The sequence below is a fragment of the Bubalus kerabau genome, chromosome 12, assembly GCF_029407905.1.
Source record: "Bubalus kerabau isolate K-KA32 ecotype Philippines breed swamp buffalo chromosome 12, PCC_UOA_SB_1v2, whole genome shotgun sequence".
NCBI classification, from domain to species: Eukaryota; Metazoa; Chordata; class Mammalia; order Artiodactyla; family Bovidae; genus Bubalus; species Bubalus kerabau.
Genome location: NC_073635.1, coordinates 70,352,295 through 70,372,491, shown reverse-complemented (window position 1 = coordinate 70,372,491; position 20,197 = coordinate 70,352,295). Strand labels below are relative to the sequence as shown.

The 20,197-nt window shown below is 40.3% G+C and overlaps 1 protein-coding gene and 1 non-coding gene across 2 annotated transcripts in view; one reads left to right on the top strand and one right to left on the bottom strand.

Moving 5' to 3' along the window:
• LOC129624634 (ATP-binding cassette sub-family C member 4-like) overlaps nucleotides 1–20,197 on the bottom strand; it is a 369,352-nt gene that overhangs the window by 217,057 nt on the left and 132,098 nt on the right. The window lies entirely within an intron of this gene.
• Nucleotides 6,254–6,326, top strand: TRNAF-GAA (transfer RNA phenylalanine (anticodon GAA)). Its single transcript has one exon. It is a non-coding gene; the product is annotated as a tRNA-Phe (tRNA).

Below are 20,197 nucleotides of genomic sequence, written 5' to 3'. Positions count from 1 at the left end.
GAGACGGCAAGAATACACAGAAGAACTGTACAAAAAATATCTTAATGACCCAGATAATCACGATGGTATGATCACTAACCTAGAGCCAGACATCCTGGAATGTGAAGTCAAATGGGCCTTAGAAAGCATCACTACGAACAAAGCTAGTGGAGGTGATGGAATTCCAGTTGAGCTAGTCCAAATCCTGAAAGATGATGCTGTGAAAGTGCTGCACTTAATATGCCAGCAAATTTGGAAAACTCAGCAGTGGCCACAGGACTGGAAAAGGTCAGTTTTCATTCCAATCCCAAAGAAAGGCAATGCCAAAGAATGGTCAAACTACCGCACAATTACACTCATCTCACACGCTAGTCAAGTAATGCTCAAAATTCTCCAAGCCAGGCTTCAGCAATATGTGAACCGTGAACTTCCTGATGTTCAAGCTGGTTTCAGAAAAGGCAGAGGAAGCAGAGATCAAATTGCCAACATCCTCTGGATCATCAAAAAAGCAAGAGAGTTCCAGAAAAACATCTATTTCTGCTTTATTGACTATGCCAAAGCCTTTGACTGTGTGGATCACAATAAACTGTGGAAAATTCTGAAAGAGATGGGAATACCAGACCACCTGATCTGCCTTTTGAGAAACCTGTATGCAGGTTAGGAAGCAACAGTTAGAACTGGACATGGAACAACAGACTGGTTCCAAATAGGAAAAGGAGTTCATCAAGGTTGTATATTGTCACCCTGTTTATTTAACTTATATGCAGAGTACATCATGAGAAACGCTGGACTGGAAGAAACACAAGCTGGAATCAAGATTGCCGGGAGAAATCTCAATGACCTCAGATATGCAGATGACACCACCCTTATGGCAGAAAGTGAAGAGGAACTCAAAAGCCTCTTGATGAAAGTGAAAGTGGAGAGTGAAAAAGTTGGCTTAAAGCTCAACATTCAGAAAACAAAGATTATGGCATCCAGTCCCACCACTCATGGGAAATAGATGGGAAAACATTGGAAACAGTGTCAGACTTTATTTTTCTGGGCTCCAAAATCACTGCAGATGGTGAGTGCAGCCATGAAATTAAAAGTCGCTTACTCCTTGGAAGGAGAGTTATGACCAACCTGGATAGCATATTCAAAAGCAGAGACATTACTTTGCCAACAAAGGTTCGTCTAGTCAAGGCTATGGTTTTTCCAGTGGTCATGTATGTATGTGAGAGTTGGACTGTGAAGAAGTCTGAGCGCTGAAGAATTGATGCTTTTGAACTGTGGTGTTAGAGAAGCCTCTTGAGAGTCCCTTGGACTGCAAGGAGATCCAACCAGTCCATTCTGAAGGAGGTCAGCCTTGGGATTTCTTTGGAAGGAATGATGCTAAAGCTGAAACTCCAGTACTTTGGCCACCTCATGCAAAGAGTTGACTCATTGGAAAAGACTCTGATGCTGGGAGGGATTTGGGGGCAGGAGGAGAAGGGGACAACAGAGGATGAGATGGCTGGATGGCATCCCTGACTTGATGAACGTGAGTCCCAGTGAACTCCGGGAGTAGGTGATAGACAGGGAAGTCTGGCGTGCTACAATTCATGGAGTCGCAAAGAGTCTGACATGACTGAGAGACTGATCTGATCTGATCTGTGAGGAGAATGTTTATGGCAAAGGAGTTTACTGAATTTAGGGCTTAGAAATAATTAAAACAGTTAGAAGTTAAAGATTTAAGTAATGTTGTAAGGTTAGCATATTTTACTATAGCTTATAGAAGTTAGGAATTTTTAGAGACACTATAGCTAGAAGCCTTTTTAAGAGATAGTGAGCTCAGGATGTTAGGGGCAAACAGGATTTAGGAAGATAAGTAGTAAACTGAGGAATGTAGCATGAGTTACAATGTCATCACAAGTTAACTATAGGACACTTTAGAGGATGTAGATAATAGATGATAAGGCTGATTCTGAGAGAATCACTGAAGCAGGAACTCTATTTGAAGCACAACAATGATTTATGGAGATAATAAATCTGGGAGAGGGGGAACTGAATATGTCAAGCCTCTGGCCTAATGTTTTTATAAAAGTATAAAAGAGAATCTTAAACTTGAAATAAACAGGCAGTCCAAAAGAAAATTGAGAGGCTGCCTCATTGCTGACACCGTCCATCTTTTCAGGTTGAATCCCTGGCTGCTGGAGCTGGACTCCAGCAACATACAACCAAGATTACTATACCCATCAAGGACCTCATTCAAATATGAAGGAGAAATCAAAAGCTTTACAGACAAGCAAAAGCTGAGAATTCAGCACCACCAAACCATCTCTTCAACAAATGCTAAAGGGTATTTTTTAAATAGGAAACACAGAAAAGGTTTATAAACTTGAACCCAAAACAACAAAGTAAATGGCAATGGTATCATTCAGTTCAGTTCAGTTGCTCAGTCGTGTCCGACTCTTTGCAACTCCATGAATTGGAGCATTACAGGCCTCCCTGCACATCACCAAGTCCCGGAGTTTAATCAAACTCATGTCCATCGACTCAGTGATGCCATCCAGCCATCTCATCCTCTGTCGTCCCCTTCTCCTCCTGCCCCCAATCCCGCCCAGCATCAGAGTCTTTCCAATGAGTCAACTCTTCGCATGAGGTGGCCAAAGTATTGGAGTTCCAGCTTTAGCATCAGTCCTTCCAATGAACACTCAGGACTGATCTCCTTTAGAATGGACTGGTTGGATCTCCTTGCAGTCCAAGGGACTCTCAAAAGTCTTCTCCAAAACCACAGTTCAAAAGCATCAATTCTTCAGTGCTCAGACTTCTTCACAGTCCAACTCTCACATCTATACATGACCACTGGAAAAACCATAGCCTTGACTAGACAGACCTTTGTTGGCAAAGTAATCTCTCTGCTTTTCAACATGCTATCTAGGTTGGTCATAACTTTCCTTCCAAGGAGTAAGCGTCTTTTAATTTCATGGCTACAATCACCATCTGCAGTGATTTTGGAGCCCCCCACCCTGCCCAAAATAAAGTCTGACACTGTTTCCACTGTTTCCTCATCTATTTCCCATGAAGTGATGGGACCAGATGATCATACTTATCAATAATTACCTTAAATGTAAATGGGTTGAAAGCCCCAATCAAAAGACAAAGACTGGCTGAATGGATACAAAAAAAGACCCCTATATGTGCTGTCTACAAGAGACCCACCTCAAACCAAGGGACACATACAGGCTGAATGTGATGGGCTGGAAAAATATATTTCACGCAAATGGAGACCAAAAGAAAGCAGGAGTAGCAATACTCATATCAGATAAAATAGACTTTGAAATAAAGGCTGTGAAAGGAGACAAAGAAGGATACTACATAATGATCAATCCAAGAAGAAGATATAACAATTATAAATATATATGCACCCAAAATAGGAGCACCACAATATGTAAGACAAATGCTAACAAGGATGAAAGGGGAAATTAACAGTAACACAATAATAGTGGGAGTCTTTAATACCCCACTCACACCTATGGACAGATCAACCAAACAAAATTAGCAAGGAAACACAAACTTTAAATGATACAATGGGCCAGTTAGACCTAATTGATATCTATAGGACATTTCACCCCAAAACAATGAATTTCACCTTTGTCTCAAGAGTACACAGAACATTCTCCAGGATAGATCACATCCTGGGCCATAAATCTAGCCTTGGTAAATTCAAAAAAAATTGAAATCATTCAAGCATCTTTTCTATCACAATGCAGTAAGATTAGATGTGAACTACAGGAAAAAAAAATATTAAAAATACAAATATATGAGGCTAAACAACATGCTTCTGAATAACAAATCGTGGAAGAAATCAAAAAAGAAATAAAAACATTCATAGAAACAAATGAAAATGAAAATACCACAACCCAAAACCTATGGGATTCAGTAAAAGCAGTGTAAAAGGGAAGGTTCACAGCACTACAAGCTTACCACAAGAAAGAAGAGAAAAATCAAATAAATAACCTAACTTTACACCTAAAGCAACTAGAAAAAGAAACAATGAAGAACCCCAGGGTTAATAGAAGGAAATAAATCATAAAAGTTAGGGCAGAAAGAAATTAAAAAGAAACAAAGGAGACTATAGCAAAAATCAACAAAACTAAAAGCTAATCCTTTGAGAAGATAAATAAAATATACAAACCATTAGCCAGACTCATCATGGAAAAAAGGGAGAAGAATCAAATCAACAAAATTAAAAATTAAAATGGAGAAATTACAACAGACAACACAGAAATACAAAGGGTCATAAGAGACTACTATTAGCAACAATATGACAATAAAATGGGTAACTTGGAAGGCATGGACGAATTCTTAGAAAAGTATAACTTCCCAAAACTGAACCAGGAAGAAATATAAAATCTTAACAGACCCATCAGAAGCACAGAAATTGAAAATGTAATCAAAAATCTTCCAGCAAACAAAAGCCCAGGACCAGATGGCTTCACAGGTGAATTCTACCAAAAATTTAGAAAAGAGCTAACACCTATTCTACTCAAACTCTTCCAGAAAATTAAAGAGGAAGGTAAAATTTCCAAACTCATTCTATAAGAACTCCATCACCCTAATACCAAAACTAGACAAAGATGCCACATAAAAGAAAACTAAAGCCAATATCACTGACGAACATAGATGCAAAAATCCTCAACAAAGTTCTAGCAAACAGAATCCAACAACACATTAAAAAGATCATACATCATGACCATGTGGGCTTTATCCCAGGGATGCAAGTTTCTTTAATATTCACAATCAATCAATGTGATACAGCACATTAACAAACTGAAAGATAAAAAACATATAATTATCTCAATAGATGCAGAGAAAGCCTTTGACAAAATTCAACATCTATTTATGATAAAAAAAAAAAAACCTGCAGAAAACAGGCATAGAAGGAACATACCACAAAATAATAAAAGCCATATCTGATAAACCCACAGCAAACATTATATTCAATGGTGAAAAATTGAAAGCATTTGCCCTAAAGTCAAGAACAAGACAAGGGTGCCCACTCTCATCACTACTATTCAACATAGTTTTGGAAGTTTTAGCCACAGCAATCAGAGAAGAAAAAGAAATAAAAGGAATCCAGATTGGAAAAGAAGAGAAACTCTCACTGCAGATGACATGATCCTCTACATAGAAAACCCTAAAGACACCACCAGAAAATTACTAGAGCTAATCAATGAATATAGTAAAGTTGCAGGATATAAAATTAACACAGAGAAATCCTTGCATTCCTGTACACTAACAATGAGAAAACAGAAAGAGAAATTAAGGCAAAAATTCCATTCACCATTGTAATGAAAAGAAGAAAATACTTGGGAATAAATCTACCAAAAGAAACTAAGGCCTGTATATAGAAAACTATAAAACACTGATGAAAGAATCCAAAGATGACACAAATAGATGGAGAAATATACAATGTTCGTGGATCAGAAGAATCAATACAGTGAAAATGAGTATACTATCCAAAGCGATCTACAGATCCAATGCAATCCCTATCAAGCTACCAATGGTATTTTTCACAGAACTAGAACAAACCAGAATTGAAACAGACACATGTACTCCAATGTTCATCGCAGCACTGTTTACAATAGGCAGGACATGGAAACAACCTAGATGTCCATCAGCAGACAAATGGATAAGGAAGCTGTGGTACGTATATACAATGGAATATTATTCAGCCATTAAAAAGAATGCATTTGAATCTGTTCTAATGAGTTGGATGAAACTGGAGACTATTATACAGAGTGAAGTAAGTCAGAAAGAAAAACACCAATACAGTATACTAATACATATATATGGCATTTGGAAAGATGGTAATGATGACCCTATATTTGAGACAGCAAAAGAGACACAGAGATAAAGAACAGATTTTTGGACTCTGTGGGAGAAGGTGATGGTGGGATGATTTGAGAGAATAGCAATGAAACGTATATTACCATATGTGAAACAGATCAACATTCCAAGTTCAAGGCATGAGGCAGGGTGCTCAGGGCTTGTGCACTGGGATGACCCTGAGGGATGGGATGGGGAGGGAGGTAGGAGGAGGTTTCCAGATGGTGAACACATGTACACCCATGGCTGATTCATGTCAATGTATGGTAAAAAAACACTACAATATTATGAAGTAACTAGCCTCCAATTAAAATAAATAAATTAACTAAAAAGAAAAAGAAGTGGTGGTATATATATACAATGGAATATTACTCAGCCATTAAAAGGAATGCATTTGAGTCAGCCCTAACGAGTTGGATGGGATTCCCTGGTGGCTCAGATGGTAAAGTGTCTGCCTGAAATGCAGGAGACCCAGGTTCAATCCCTGGGTCAGGAAGATTCCCTGGAGAAGAAAATGGCAACCCACTCCAGTACTCTTGACTAGAAAACTCCATGGACGGAGGAGCCTGGTAAGCTACAGCCCATGGCGTCACAAAAAGTCAGACATGACTGAGTGACTTCCCTTTCCCTTTAATGAGGTGGATGAACTAGAGCCTATTATACAGAGTGAATTATGTCAGAAAGAGAAAAACAAATATCAAATACTAATGCACATATGTGGAATCTAGAAAAATAATACGGATTAACCTATTTGCAGAGCAGCAATAAAGACACAAACATAGAGAACAGACTTACAGACAAGGCTAGTGGGGGAGGAAGGAGAGGGATGTATGGAGAGAGTAAAATGGAAACATACATTACCATATGTAAAAGAGATAGCCAATGGGAATTTGCTGTCTGACTCAGGGAACTCTAATCAGGGGCTGGGTAACAACCTAGAGGGGTGATATCCAGAGGGATGTGGGAGGGATGTTCAGGTGGGAGGAGCATAGGTAAACCTATGGCTGATTCATGCTGATGTTTGGTAGAAACCAATGCAATACTGTAAAGCAATTGTCCTTCACTTAAAAATAAATAAGTTTAACAAGTGGTGCTGGGAAATTTGGTCAACCACTTGTAAAAGAATGAAACTAGAACACTTTCTAACACCATACACAAAAATAAACTCAAAATGGATTAAAGATCTAAACGTAAGACCAGAAACTATAAAACTCCTAGAGGAGAACATAGGCAAAACACTCTCTGACATACATCACAGCAGGATCCTCTATGACCCACCTCCCAGAATATTGGAAATAAAAGCAAAAATAAACAAATGGGACCTAATTAACCTTAAAAGCTTCTGCACATCAAAGGAAACTATTAGCAAGGTGAAAAGACAGCCTTCAGAATGGGAGAAGATAATAGCAAATGAAGCAACTGACAAACAACTAATCTCGAGAATATACAAGCAACTCCTACAGCTCAACTCCAGAAAAATAAATGACCCAATCAAAAAATGGGCCAAAGAACTAAATAGACATTTCTCCAAAGAAGACATACAGATGGCTAACAAACACATGAAAAGATGCTCAACACCACTCATTATCAGAGAAATGCAAATCAAAACCACTATGAGGTACCATTTCACACCAGTCAGAATGGCTGTGATCCAAAAGTCTACAAGTAATAAATGCTGGAGAGGGTGTGGAGAAAAGGGAACCCTCTTCCACTGTTGGTGGGAATTCAAACTAGTACAGCCACTATGGAGAACAGTGCGGAGATTCCTTAAAAAACTGGAAATAGACCTGCCTTATGATCCAGCAATCCCACTGCTGGGCATACACACTGAGGAAACCAGAAGGGAAAGAGACACGTGTACCCCAATGTTCATCGCAGCACTGTTTATAATAGCCAGGACATGGAAGCAACCTAGATGTCCATCAGCAGATGAATGGATAAGAAAGCTGTGGTACATATACACAATGGAGTATTATTCAGCCATTAAAAAGAATACATTTGAATCAGTTCTAATGAGGTGGATGAAACTGGAGCCTATTATACGGAGTGAAGTAAGCCAGAAAGAAAAACACCAATACAGTATACTAACGCATATATATGGAATTTAGAAAGATGGTAACAATAACCCTGTGTACGAGACAGCAAAAGAGACACTGATGTATAGAACAGTCTTATGGACTCTGTGAGAGAGGGAGAGGGTGGGAAGATTTGGGAGAATGGCATTGAAACTTGTAAAATATCATGTATGAAACGAGTTGCCAGTCCAGGTTTGAAGCACGATACTGGATGCTTGGGGCTGGTGCCCTGGGACGACCCAGAGGGATGGAATGGGGAGGGAGGAGGGAGGAGGGTTCAGGATGGGGAACACATGTATACCTGTGGCAGATTCATTTTGATATTTGGCAAAACTAATACAGTTATGTAAAGTTTAAAAATAAAATAAAATTTTAAAAAAAATAAAATAAAATAAATAAGTTAAAAAAAATAATAACCTGTACCTCAATGGAGGTACAACAAAAACCCAAACCCAAAGCAAAAATATCTCTATACCTACAGAGATAACCTGGACAGCTCAGTGAACAGGCAACTCAATGTTCAGTGGAGGCCACCTCAGCAGATGTTAAAAATGCACCCAAAAAAAACCCAGTAAAATGGTAATATCCACCTCCAAATCTGAGCAGAACAGGTGGAAGAGGAACTCTGAGTAGAGGAGGAAGTACAACCTGATGGGGCCCAGAGTCAAACCAGATGGCCATGTGCCTCTCTCTAGGGAGAGACCAAGATATCAGCACTTCTCTAAGAATAGAGCTGCAACGAATGAGAACTTTTTTTCCTTTCCTTCTAAAAGTTAAAATGTCACTTCTGCTATTTCAGATCCCCATGCAAAAGAACCAGAATAACTCCATGTTACACTGAGTTCATTCTCCTAGTTACCAATCACAAATAAGCTCAGCGATGTCACAGAGACATTTGTTATGACCTAACAGACCACAATGGACTCAAAATTTGGTAGCTAATAGAGCACAGCTTTGTGAGAAAGTTTCTTTACAAGTGGTCTCTCCTTAGGCTCCTTGAGTGCAAAGAAACATTAATGGGAGTATGTATTCAAAACTTGAAAAAAAAACTAATGAAAATCATACATTTACCCACTTAAAGTTTCATTGTTCAATCTTTGTCAGAACATCAATGTCACCTCATGTTTATCATTTGACACATTTACTGTTGATAAGTATAAGTAGGTAGGAAAATTATTTAATAGTTTTTAAATAATTTAATAAACTTTAAATTATTTAAATTATTTCAAGCAAATTATAATTTACTAAACTTACTTTGTTTAGTAAGGGGGAAAAAAGCTTTTCTAAATGTGAAACATATGAAGGAAAACATAAGAGGCAGAACCTTCTTGAAACCACTAGAACATTGCATGGTGGGAGTTTAACCTGCCTGGTAATTTTCATTAGCAGTTTTCTCTCTCCCTGGGATTCTCCCACTACCAAATACTCAATTTGATAAGCTTACATAAAAGTTTTCTGTGAAAGGTACACTATATTTTTAGATATTTTGACTGTGAATCCCTGAAAGAGAAGAAATTCACAGCAGAGAATTCAGTTCAGTTCAGTCACTCAGTATTGTCCGACTCTTTGAGACCCCGTGGACTGAAGCATGCCAGGGTTCCCTGTCCATCACCAACTCCCAGAGCTTGCTCAAACTCATGCCTATCAAGTTGGTGATGCCATCCAAGCATCTCATCCTCTGTCATTTTCTCCTGCCTTCAATTTTTCCCAGCAATAGCATCTTTTCCAATAAGTCAGTTCTTCACATCAGGTAGCCAAAGTATTGGATTTTCAGCTTCAACATCAGTCCTTCCAATGAATATTCAGGACTGATTTCCCTGAGGATTGAATGGTTGGATCTCCTTGCAGTCCAAGGGACTCTCAAGAGTCTTCTCCAACACCGCAGTTCAAAGGCATCAATTCTTTGGTGCTCGGCTTTCTTTATAGTCCAACTCTCACATCTATACATAACTACTGTAAAAACCATAATTTTGACTAGACATACCTTTGTTGGCAAAGTAACGTCCCTGCTTTTTAATATGCTGTTTAGGTTGGTGATAGCTTTTCTACCAAGGAGAAGTGTCTTTTAATTTCATGGCTGCAGTCACCATCTGCAGTGATTTTGGGTCCCAAAAGAATAAAGAATTGCTTTACTTTATAACAAAACTCTCAGTTGGGGGAGAATGTATGATGCAAATATCAGGTAAATAAATCTTTGCCCCAGTCTTTTTTATGCATGTATGCTATGCTATGCTAAGTAACTTCAGTCGTGTCCGACTCTGTGCGACCCCATAGACGGCAGCCACCAGGCTCCCCCGTCCCTGGGATTCTCCAGGCAAGAACACTGGAGTGGGTTGCCATTTCCTTCTCCAATGCATGAAAGTGAAAAGTGAAAGTAAAGTCGCTCAGTCGTGTCTGACTCTTAGCGACCCCATGGACTGCAGCCTACCAGGCTCCTCCATCCATGGGATTTTCCAGGCAAGAGTACTGGAGTGGGGTGCCATTGCCTTCTCTGTATGTATGTATAATTTGAAATAATTTTTTTTCAAAGGAAAAGCAAAGAACAACTAGTTAAAAATAGAACATGATAACCTGCTTCTGTGCAGGAAAAGGAAGACAGGATCCTTGAATTTCTCTCAAAGACCAACTGGTAGGAGATGTGATCAACTGTTTCCCTCTTCCTCTTACCCAGGTTCACTGAGACCCTAACACTGAGCATGGCTACTCCTACCTGCCCTGAGCCTGTGTTCAACAGGAGGCAGGATTGACGGATGGCGGTCTAAGGACTCCTCTGCAGACTCTCAACCACAAAAGCCTGAGTTCTCTCTCCACACCACCTCTCCCATCGTCAGCCAGGTATGGGCTCTCATCGGTTCTGACACAGCTCAACCCTCTTCCAATTCTGCTTTTTTCTTGAAACAACACAATTTCAGACTCTCACTATTAATCTTACATCTCTCCTCCAGGAACCAACTACAAATAAATCTTATGTGACTAAAAATAACTGCGTGCATGTGCAGTTGGGGCAAATTCTGGACCCAAAAGAGAAAAAGAGATCAAAAACCCGAACTGCCACTTTTTGAAAAGCCTGGAGCAAAAGCAGCATGTCAGAACAAAAGCAGGGTACTGCACATGCCCCTGCACACAATACCACCTTAGGAGTGGATGAAACACCTAAACCACACCTGTGGCCTGACCCCTGGACACACCCCTACCCTCTCCCCATATAAGGAACAGGCTTGCCCCTCATGGGGGAGCGAGCAAGCAAGGGAAACTATTGTTTGTTCTCCCTCCCCACTGCTGGAGCAGGGGCCCCAATAAAGCCTTGCCTGAATTTCTTGTCTGGCCTCTAGTCAATTTCTATTGTTTAAGGAGGCTAAGAACCCTGGTAGTAGTTCCTTCCCCAGCTCTTCCCAACACCACTTCCTCCTGATCTCTTTACAGAGAGAGACCTAAGAGATCTAGATTTAATACCTCTAGGAGTGTTCACCATGCTTAAAACCCTCCAGTGACCAACAGTACCTAAATCCACACTCCCCAAGTGGCCTCTGCCTGGAGACCCTGAGTACTAACATCACCCATTCTTCTGCATCACCTCAAATACTAATCCTCCTGGGAGCCAGTCAGAATGTCTTCAGCTTACACTTACTTCCCTACCTCTGAATTCCCATGGGGGATTCCCATTACATCACATAGAGGGTGGATAACCATGTCATTCAAGCATTTACAGACACAGCCCCAACTCTAAGGAGACTGAATCTTGCACAGAGTGGGCCCATCATGGGTATCTGCTAAAGGAAGGAACAGACTGTAGAGTTGTTCAAATCAGTCCAACTACAGACAAGCTACAGCCTTGCATAGTCAGAGCTAACACAGCAACAAGAAAAAAGTTATATATGTTATAAATCTTGTCAAGGCAGAAATTTCAATTTCAATTGCAGCTTAAGCATATTGCCAAAACATAAAACTTAATATTCAGTGTATGCATATTAGAATATAGAATTCTCCACCTTCAAAAACAAGAATTATGCCTTAAAAGAGGAAGAAAATCTGTTGAGCACTTGTCTATAAATAACACATTTGAGGGGGAAGTTACAATCTTCCAGAGGTTAGATGAGACTTCAGTCAATATCTGACCAGCTTGTAAAGGTGTCAGAAGTGCTGGCTGAATTCTCTAGTGACCATTGTGATGAAAAAACTGAAATTAAGTTGCCATTAGAGCCACTCTCACAGACCTGGGTTCTTGGACCCTTGAATCAATAGAAATTAATAAGAGACCAGATGAGAAATTCAGGCAAAGTTTTAGTGGGACTCATGCTGCAGTATGAGGGAGTGTAAAAGACAAGAACAAAGTCTGATTCCATGTGGATCTGTTTCCTTTACTGTCAGTTCAGTTCAGCCGCTCAGTCGTGTCCGACTCTTTGCGACCCCATGAATCGCAGCACGCCAGGCCTCCCTGTCCATCACCAACTCCTGGAGTTCACGCAGACTCACGTCCATCGAGTCAGTGATGCCATCCAGCCATCTCATCCTCTGTCGTCCCCTTCTCCTCCTGCCCCCAATCCCTCCCAGCATCACAGACTTGGGTTCATGGACCAGAGTCTTTTGAAAAGAGTTAAATCTTCGCATGAGGTGGCCAAAGGTACTGGAGTTTCAGCTTTAGCATCATTCCTTCCAAAGAAATCCCAGGGCTGATCTCCTTCAGAATGGACTGGTTGGATCTCCTTGCAGTCCAAGGGACTCTTAAGAGGCTTCTCCAACACCACAGTTAAAAGGCATCAATTCTTCAGCGCTCAGCCTTCTTCACAGTCCAACTCTCACATCCATACATGACCACAGGAAAAACCATAGCCTAGACTAGATGGACCTTTGTTGGCAAAGTAATGTCTCTGCCTTTGAATATGCTATCTAGGTTGGTCATAACTTTCCTTCCAAGGACTAAGCGACTTTTAATTTCATGGCTGCACTCACCATCTGCAGTGATTTTGGAGCCCCAAAAAATAAAGTCTGACAGTGTTTCCATTGCTTCCCCATCTATTTCCCATGAGTGGTGGGACTGGATGCCATGATCTTCGTTTTCTGAATGTTGAGCTTTAAGCCAACTTTTTCACTCTCCACTTTCACTTTCATCAAGAGGCTTTTGAGTTCCTCTTCACTGTCTGCCATAAGGGTGGTGTCATCTGCATATCTGAGGTTATTGATATTTCTCCCGGCAATTTTGATTCCAGCTTGTGTTTCTTCCAGTCCAGCGTTTCTCATGATGTACTCTGCATATAAGTTAAATAAGCAGGGTGACAATATACAGCCTTGACAGACTCCTTTTCCTATTTGGAACCAGTCTGTTTTTCCATGTCCAGTTCTAACTGTTGCTTCCTGACCTGCATACAGGTTTCTCAAGAGGCAGATCAGGTGGCCTGCTATTCCCATCTCTTTCAGAATTTTCCACAGTTTATTGTGATCCACAGAGTCAAAGGCTTTGGCATAGTCAATAAAACAGAAATAGATGTTTTTCTGGAACTCTCTTGCTTTTTCCATGATCCAGCGGATGTTGGCAATTTGATCTCTGCTTCCTCTGCCTTTTCTGAAACCAGCTTGAACATCCGGAAGTTCACGGTTCACATATTGCTGAAGCCTAGCTTGGAGAATTTTGAGCATTACTTTACTAGCGTGTGAGATGAGTGTAATTGTGCGGTAGTTTGACCATTCTTTGGCATTGCCTTTCTTTGGGATTGGAATGAAAACTGACCTTTTCCAGTCCTGTGGCCACTGCTGAGTTTTCCAAATTTGCTGGCATATTAAGTGCAGCACTTTCACAGCATCATCTTTCAGGATTTGGACTAGCTCAACTGGAATTCCATCACCTCCACTAGCTTTGCTCGTAGTGATGCTTTCTAAGGCCCATTTGACTTCACATTCCAGGATGTCTGGCTCTAGATCAGTGATCACACCATCGTGATTATCTGGGTTGTGAAGATCTCTTTTGTATAGTTCTTCTGTGTATTCTTGCCGTCTCTTCTTAATATCTTCTGCTTCTGTTAGGTCCATCCCATTTCTGTCCTTTATCAAGCCCATTTTGCATGAAATGTTCCCTTGGTATCTCTAATTTTCTTGAAGAGATCTCTGGTCTTTCCCATTCTGTTGTTTGCCTATTTCTTGGCATTGGTCGCTGAAGAAGGCTTTCTTATTTCTTCTTGCTATTCTTTGGAACTCTGCATTCAGATGCTTATATCTTTCCTTTGCTCCTTTGCTTTTCACTTCTCTTCTTTTCACAGCTATTTGTAAGGCCTCCTCATGCAGCCATTTTGCTTTTTTGCTTTTCTTTTCCATGGGGATGGTCTTGATCCCTGTCTCCTGTACAATGTCACGAACCTCATTCCATAGTTCATCAGGCACTCTATCTATCAAATCTAGGCCCTTAAATCTATTTCTCACTTCCACTGTATAATCATAAAGGATTTGATTTAGGTCACACATGAATGTTCTAGTGACTTTCCCTACTTTCTTCAATTTAAGTCTGAATTTGGCAATAAGGAGTTCATGATCTGAGCCACAGTTGGCTCCTGGTCTTGTTTTTGCTGACTGTATAGAAGTTCTCCATCTTTAGCTGCAAAGAATATAATTAATCTGATTTCGGTGTTGACTATCTGGTGATGTCCATGTATAGAGCCTTCTCTTGTGTTGTTGGAAGAGGGTGTTTGTTATGATCAGTGCATTTTCTTGGCAAAACTCTATTAGTCTTTGCCCTGCTTCATTCTGTATTCCAAGGCCAAATTTGCCTGTTACTCCAGGTGTTTCTTGACTTCCTACTTTTGCATTCCAGTCCCCTATAATGAAAAGGACATCTTTTTTGGGTGTTAGTTCTAAAAGGTCTTGTAGGTCTTCATAGAACTGTTCAACTTCAGCTTCTTCAATGTTACTGGTTGGCGCATAGACTTGGATTACTGTGATATTGAATGGTTTGCCTTGGAACTTTTTTTATTATAATCATTGTCTACAGGTATAAGCATACATAATGGCCTGCCCTCAAGGAACCCTGCCTCTCTGTCTGAATCTTAAACCAAAATGCCTTTGTTCATGGAAACATCCTGAAGCTGTCCACCTGAGAATGGCTGCCAAAAAGAAGAAATTAATACATCCCCTACCCGAGGCTAGCCATTCCAGGAGATATTTGCAAGATTAATGACCTTTTTACTTTACTTCCTCACCTCTTCCTGCTCTGTAGTCTACAAAAGAAACTGGCAATCAGGACCAAATAAGATGGTTATTTTGAGACACTAGTCTTCCATCTTCTTGATCAGATAGCTTTCCAAAAAAGTTGTATTTCTTGCCTTAACACATTGTCTCTGATATATTGGACTGCCATGTAATAAGCAGAGTGCACTTTGACTTAGGAGTGAAAACAACTAACACATGTCCTTTCTCACTCACAGGGGGCTGGGGTGGGGGCTAAACTAGTTCCTTAAATGGAGTGAAAATTGAGGCGGATCAGTGGATGGGACTGAAGAGGTGGCTTAGGTGTCTTCCCACCCCTTTAATGGTGCTATGTGCAGGGATAATGTGCAGTACATTGCTTTTGCTCTGGGTACCTCAGAAATGGCAGTTTGGTTTTGGCCTTTTGTATCTTATTGCTCATAATTTATCCCAACTTCCAGTGCATGCAGTTATTTTTAGTCTCATAGTTTCTCATGTCTTATAGTTTCTTTACTCTTATAGTTTCTTTATATTTTGTTGCTCAAAGAGATGTTTTTACACCTATAAGCAGTCCAGTAAAGCATCCCACATCTCAGTCTATCTCAGCATGAAGTGCAGGACAAGCACAGGTCATGCAGGAAAGTATCAAGTTCAGAATTAGAGCCCAAAAGATTGACTTTCCAATGGCTAATAGGGGGAAATCTAAACAGCTTTGTGAACAATATAACCTCAGAGAAACATTTTACTGGATGTAAAAGTTATTTAAGATTTTTAGTGCTTTGAAGTTAAAACAAGATCTTTTGAAATCCTATTGAAGTAATGCAATGCCAAAATCGCAGGGCCCCTTTCTTCACGTAAAGAAAAATAGATGGACTTCTTGGTTATGTGGTTATAATATCAGTAAATTTTCATTTTTTGTACATGGAAAAAAGGAAATTGAAAAGCATGTATAAACAAGAGGATACAATGCTATGAAACCCATATGCAGGTCCACAGGTAAAACCACTAAACCCCCTCCAAGGTGGGCAGGGGTGGTGGATTTTCTTCCTAGGGCTCCCAGACATGATAAGTGGAAATTGTGAGAGATGACCATACAGTCTACCAAGTACCAGGCTGCAGGAAGCAGCAGGGCTCAACACCATACTATCTTCTAAACTCTATACCTCATAATGATTCCAGGTGATCTACGGTCAAACCTTGCCCAGTTTTGACCACCTAGTCAGTAAACTCAGCTGATCTTTTCTTTCTTTCCTGTTTCCAAATTCACCTTTTAATTGGGATTAACACATATAAGTGAGAGGTATGGGAAGGAAGAAAAATGAACATCAGATCAGATAATTATATTTATTTCCTATTTTCTTTTAGAAACTAGGAAGGAGGTTGAATCAGACTTGGCTCATCATTGGGGTGGATCATATAGCAAACACTGGGGGATTTCAAAAGCCTCTCAGAATACAAAACCAAGTTTATGATCTTCTCTTTCGCTTGTTGTTCAGTCACTCAGTTGAATCTAACTCTTTGAGACCCTAATGACTGCAGCACGCCAGGCTTCCCTGTACTTCACCATCTCCAGCAGCTTGCTCAAACTCATGTCCATCGAGTCAGTGATGCCATCCAACCATCTTATCCTCTGTTGTCCTCTTCTCCTCCCACCTTCAATCTTTCCCAGCATTAGGGTCTTTTCTAATGAGTCAGGTCTTAGCATAAGGTTGTCAAAGTATTTGAGTTTCAGCTTCAGCATCAGTCCTTTCAATGAATATTCAGGGCTGATTTCCTTGAGGAACGACTAATTGAATCTCCTTGCAGTTCAAGGAACTCTCAAGAGTCTTCTCCAACACCATAATTCAAAAGCATCAATTCTTCAGTGTTCACCTTTCTCTATGGTCCAACTCTCACATCCATACATGACTACTGGAAAAACCATAGCCTTGACAATATGGATCTTTGTCAGCAAAGTATTGTCTCTGCTTTTTAACATGCTGTCTGTGGAAAATTCTGAAAGAGATGGAAATACTAGACAACCTGACCTGCCTCTTGAGAAATCTGTATGCAGGTCAGGAAGCAACAGTTAGAACTGGACATGGAACAACAGACTGGTTCCAAATAGGAAAAGGAGTACATCAAGGCTATATATTGTCACCCTGCTTATTTAACTTAAATGCAGAGTACATCACAAGAAACGTTAGGCTAGAAGAAGCACAAGCTGGAATCAAGATTTCTGGGTGAAATATCAATCACCTCAGATATTTAGATGACACCACCCTTATGGCAGAAAGTGAAGAAGAACTAAAAAGCCTGTTGATGAAAGTGAAAGAGGAGAGTGAAAAAGTTGGCTTAAAGCTCAACATTCATAAAATGAAGATCATGGCATCTGGTCCCATCACTGCATGGGAAATAGATGGGGAAACAGTGGCTGACTTCATTTTGGGGGGCTCCAAAATCACTGCAGATGGTGATTGCAGCCATGAAATTAAAAGACACTTACTCCTTGGAAGGAAAGTTATGACCAACCTACACAGCATATTAAAAAGCAGAGACATTACTTTGCCAACAAAGGTCCGTCTTGTCAAGGCTATGGTTTTTCCAGTAGTCATGTATGGATGTGAGAGTTGGACCATAAAGAAAAAGCTGCGTGCTGAAGAATTGATGCTTTTGAATGTGGTTTTGGAGAAGACTCTTGAGAGTCCCTTGGACTGCAAGGAGATCCAACCAGACCATTCTAAAGGAGATCAGTCCTGGGTGTTCATTAGAAGTGATGCTGAAGCTGAAACTCCAATCCTTTGGTCACCTGATACAAAGAGCTGAGTCATTAGAAAAGACCCTAATGCTGGGAAAGATTGAGGGCAGGAGGAAAAGGGGATGACAGAGGATGAGATGGTTGTATGGCATCACCGACTCAATGGACATGAGTTTGGGAAAACTCCGGGAGGTGGTGATAGACAGGAAGTCCTGGCGCACTGCAGTCCATGGGGTCGCAAACAGTCAGAAATGACTGAATGACTGAACTGAACTGAACTGAGGTTTGTCATAGCTTTTCTTTCAAGGAGCAAGCGTCTTTTAATTTCATGGCTGCAGTCACCATCTGCAGCGATTTTGGAGCCAAAAAATAAATAAATAAATAAAGTCTCTCACTGTTTCCACTGTTTCCCTATCTATTTGCCATGGAGTGATGGAACCGGATGCCATGATCTTCATTTTATGAATGTTGAGCTTTAAGCCAACTTTTTTGCTCTCCTCTTTCACTTTCATCAACAAGCTGTTTAGTTCTTCTTTGCTTTCTGCCATAAGGGTGATGTCATCTGCATATCTGAGGTAATTGCTATTTCTCCCTGCAATCTTGATTCCAGCTTGTGTTTCATCCAGTCCAGCATTTCTCATGATGCACTATGCATATAAGTTAAATAAGCAGGGTGACAATATACAGCCTTGATGTACTCTTTTCTGTATTTGGAACCAGTCGTTGTTTCATGTCTGGTTCTAACAGTTGCTTCTTGACCTACTTATAGATCTCTCAGGAAGCAGGTAAGGTGGTCTGGTATTCCCATCTCCTGAAGAATTTTCAACAGTATTTTTGTGATCCACACAATCAAAGCCTTTAGTGTAGTCAATAAAGCAGAGGTAGATATTTTTCTGCAACTCTCTTGCTTTTTCTATAATCCAATGGATGTTGGCAATTTGATCTCTGGTTCCTCTGCCTTTTCTAAATCCAGCTTGAACATCTGTAAGTTCTCAGTTCACATATTGTTGAAGCCTAGCTTGGAAAATGTTGAGCATTACCTTGCTAGCATGTGAGAGGAATGCAATTGTTCAGCAGCTTGAACATTCTTTGGCATTGTCTTCTTTGGGATTGGAATGAAAACTGACCTTTTCCAGTCCTGTGGCTACTGCTGAGTTTCCAAATTTGCCAGGGTATTAGAATTCTATATTTCAACAAATTCAGGTATTTTACAGCCCCATAACCCAAAACAGCCCAGCATTCACCTCTCCCTTCCTGCCATACCCAATTCAGGACATGTGCTGAGTTGTGCTTGAATGCTCTGAAATTTGGCCAAGTCTATTTCACCCTAAACCAAACCACATCATCTCGTCCCTGGACCATGTACTGCATCAGCTTCCTGACACACTCATCTCCCTGCCTCTGTTCTAGGTCCCCACCCCACCTCCCTGTCCAGTTCCCAAGGCTGCAGCCAGGCTGAGTTCTGAGACACCAAAAACCTTAACTTGTGATTTCCTTTCAGATCCCTCCTCAGGCCTCCAGTACTCTCTACTCTGCAGCCTCAAACATTTGTGTTTACTTCTTATGCACTAAAAGCCTTTGTCACAGTCACCATCCCCATGAAAATGTAAAGTATCAGCTTCCCATCTCCCCCACCCCGACACATGAAACTCTCCAGTCTTCCCAGGAAGTACCATCTCCAAAATTAAACCAGCATCTCTAACAAAGTACCTCATTTCAACTCAGACTTCTCCTTCCAAGGACTAATGACACAAAAAAACACATCCACAGTGAATTTCACTATTTGGTTTGTTATTAACCCCCCACTTGATGAAAGGAATTCCAAGGAGGACAGACTTCTCTGTATTTCCTTACCAGCCATTATACATACACACCTAGCCTGTGCCAGGCTTCAATTATGTATTCAATTATCTTGGTGATGGAATAGGTGAATAAATTCCAAATTTTCCCCTAAAACATCTAGTGTAAACCAACACAGGTTTTTCCTCTCAATTAATTTTACTTTTCAAATGATCTTGACATCCTCTCTATTGGATTTGCAGTTTGGATTTGTTTGCTCTTTTCCACAACTAGGGCACTGTTTCCCAAATGTTCCTTATTTTCAGGTACCCAGGGACATTTACTAAAGGTGTATTAATAGACACCTTGGATTCCAGCCAACACCTAGTGAATCAGAATCTCCAAGGTGTGATCATTTAGTTTTAATAAGCACTACAGGTGATTCTGATAAACTAGAGAACTAACCTTTTTAAGGGTTAGAGAAATCAAATGAACTTAAAAAGAGGCTAAAATCTAAAATTTTAAATTATATATGTTTCAATAATGATTTCAACCCACCAGGAAGCAGTTTGCCATTCTGACACCAACTTTTCTCATCACTCTATTC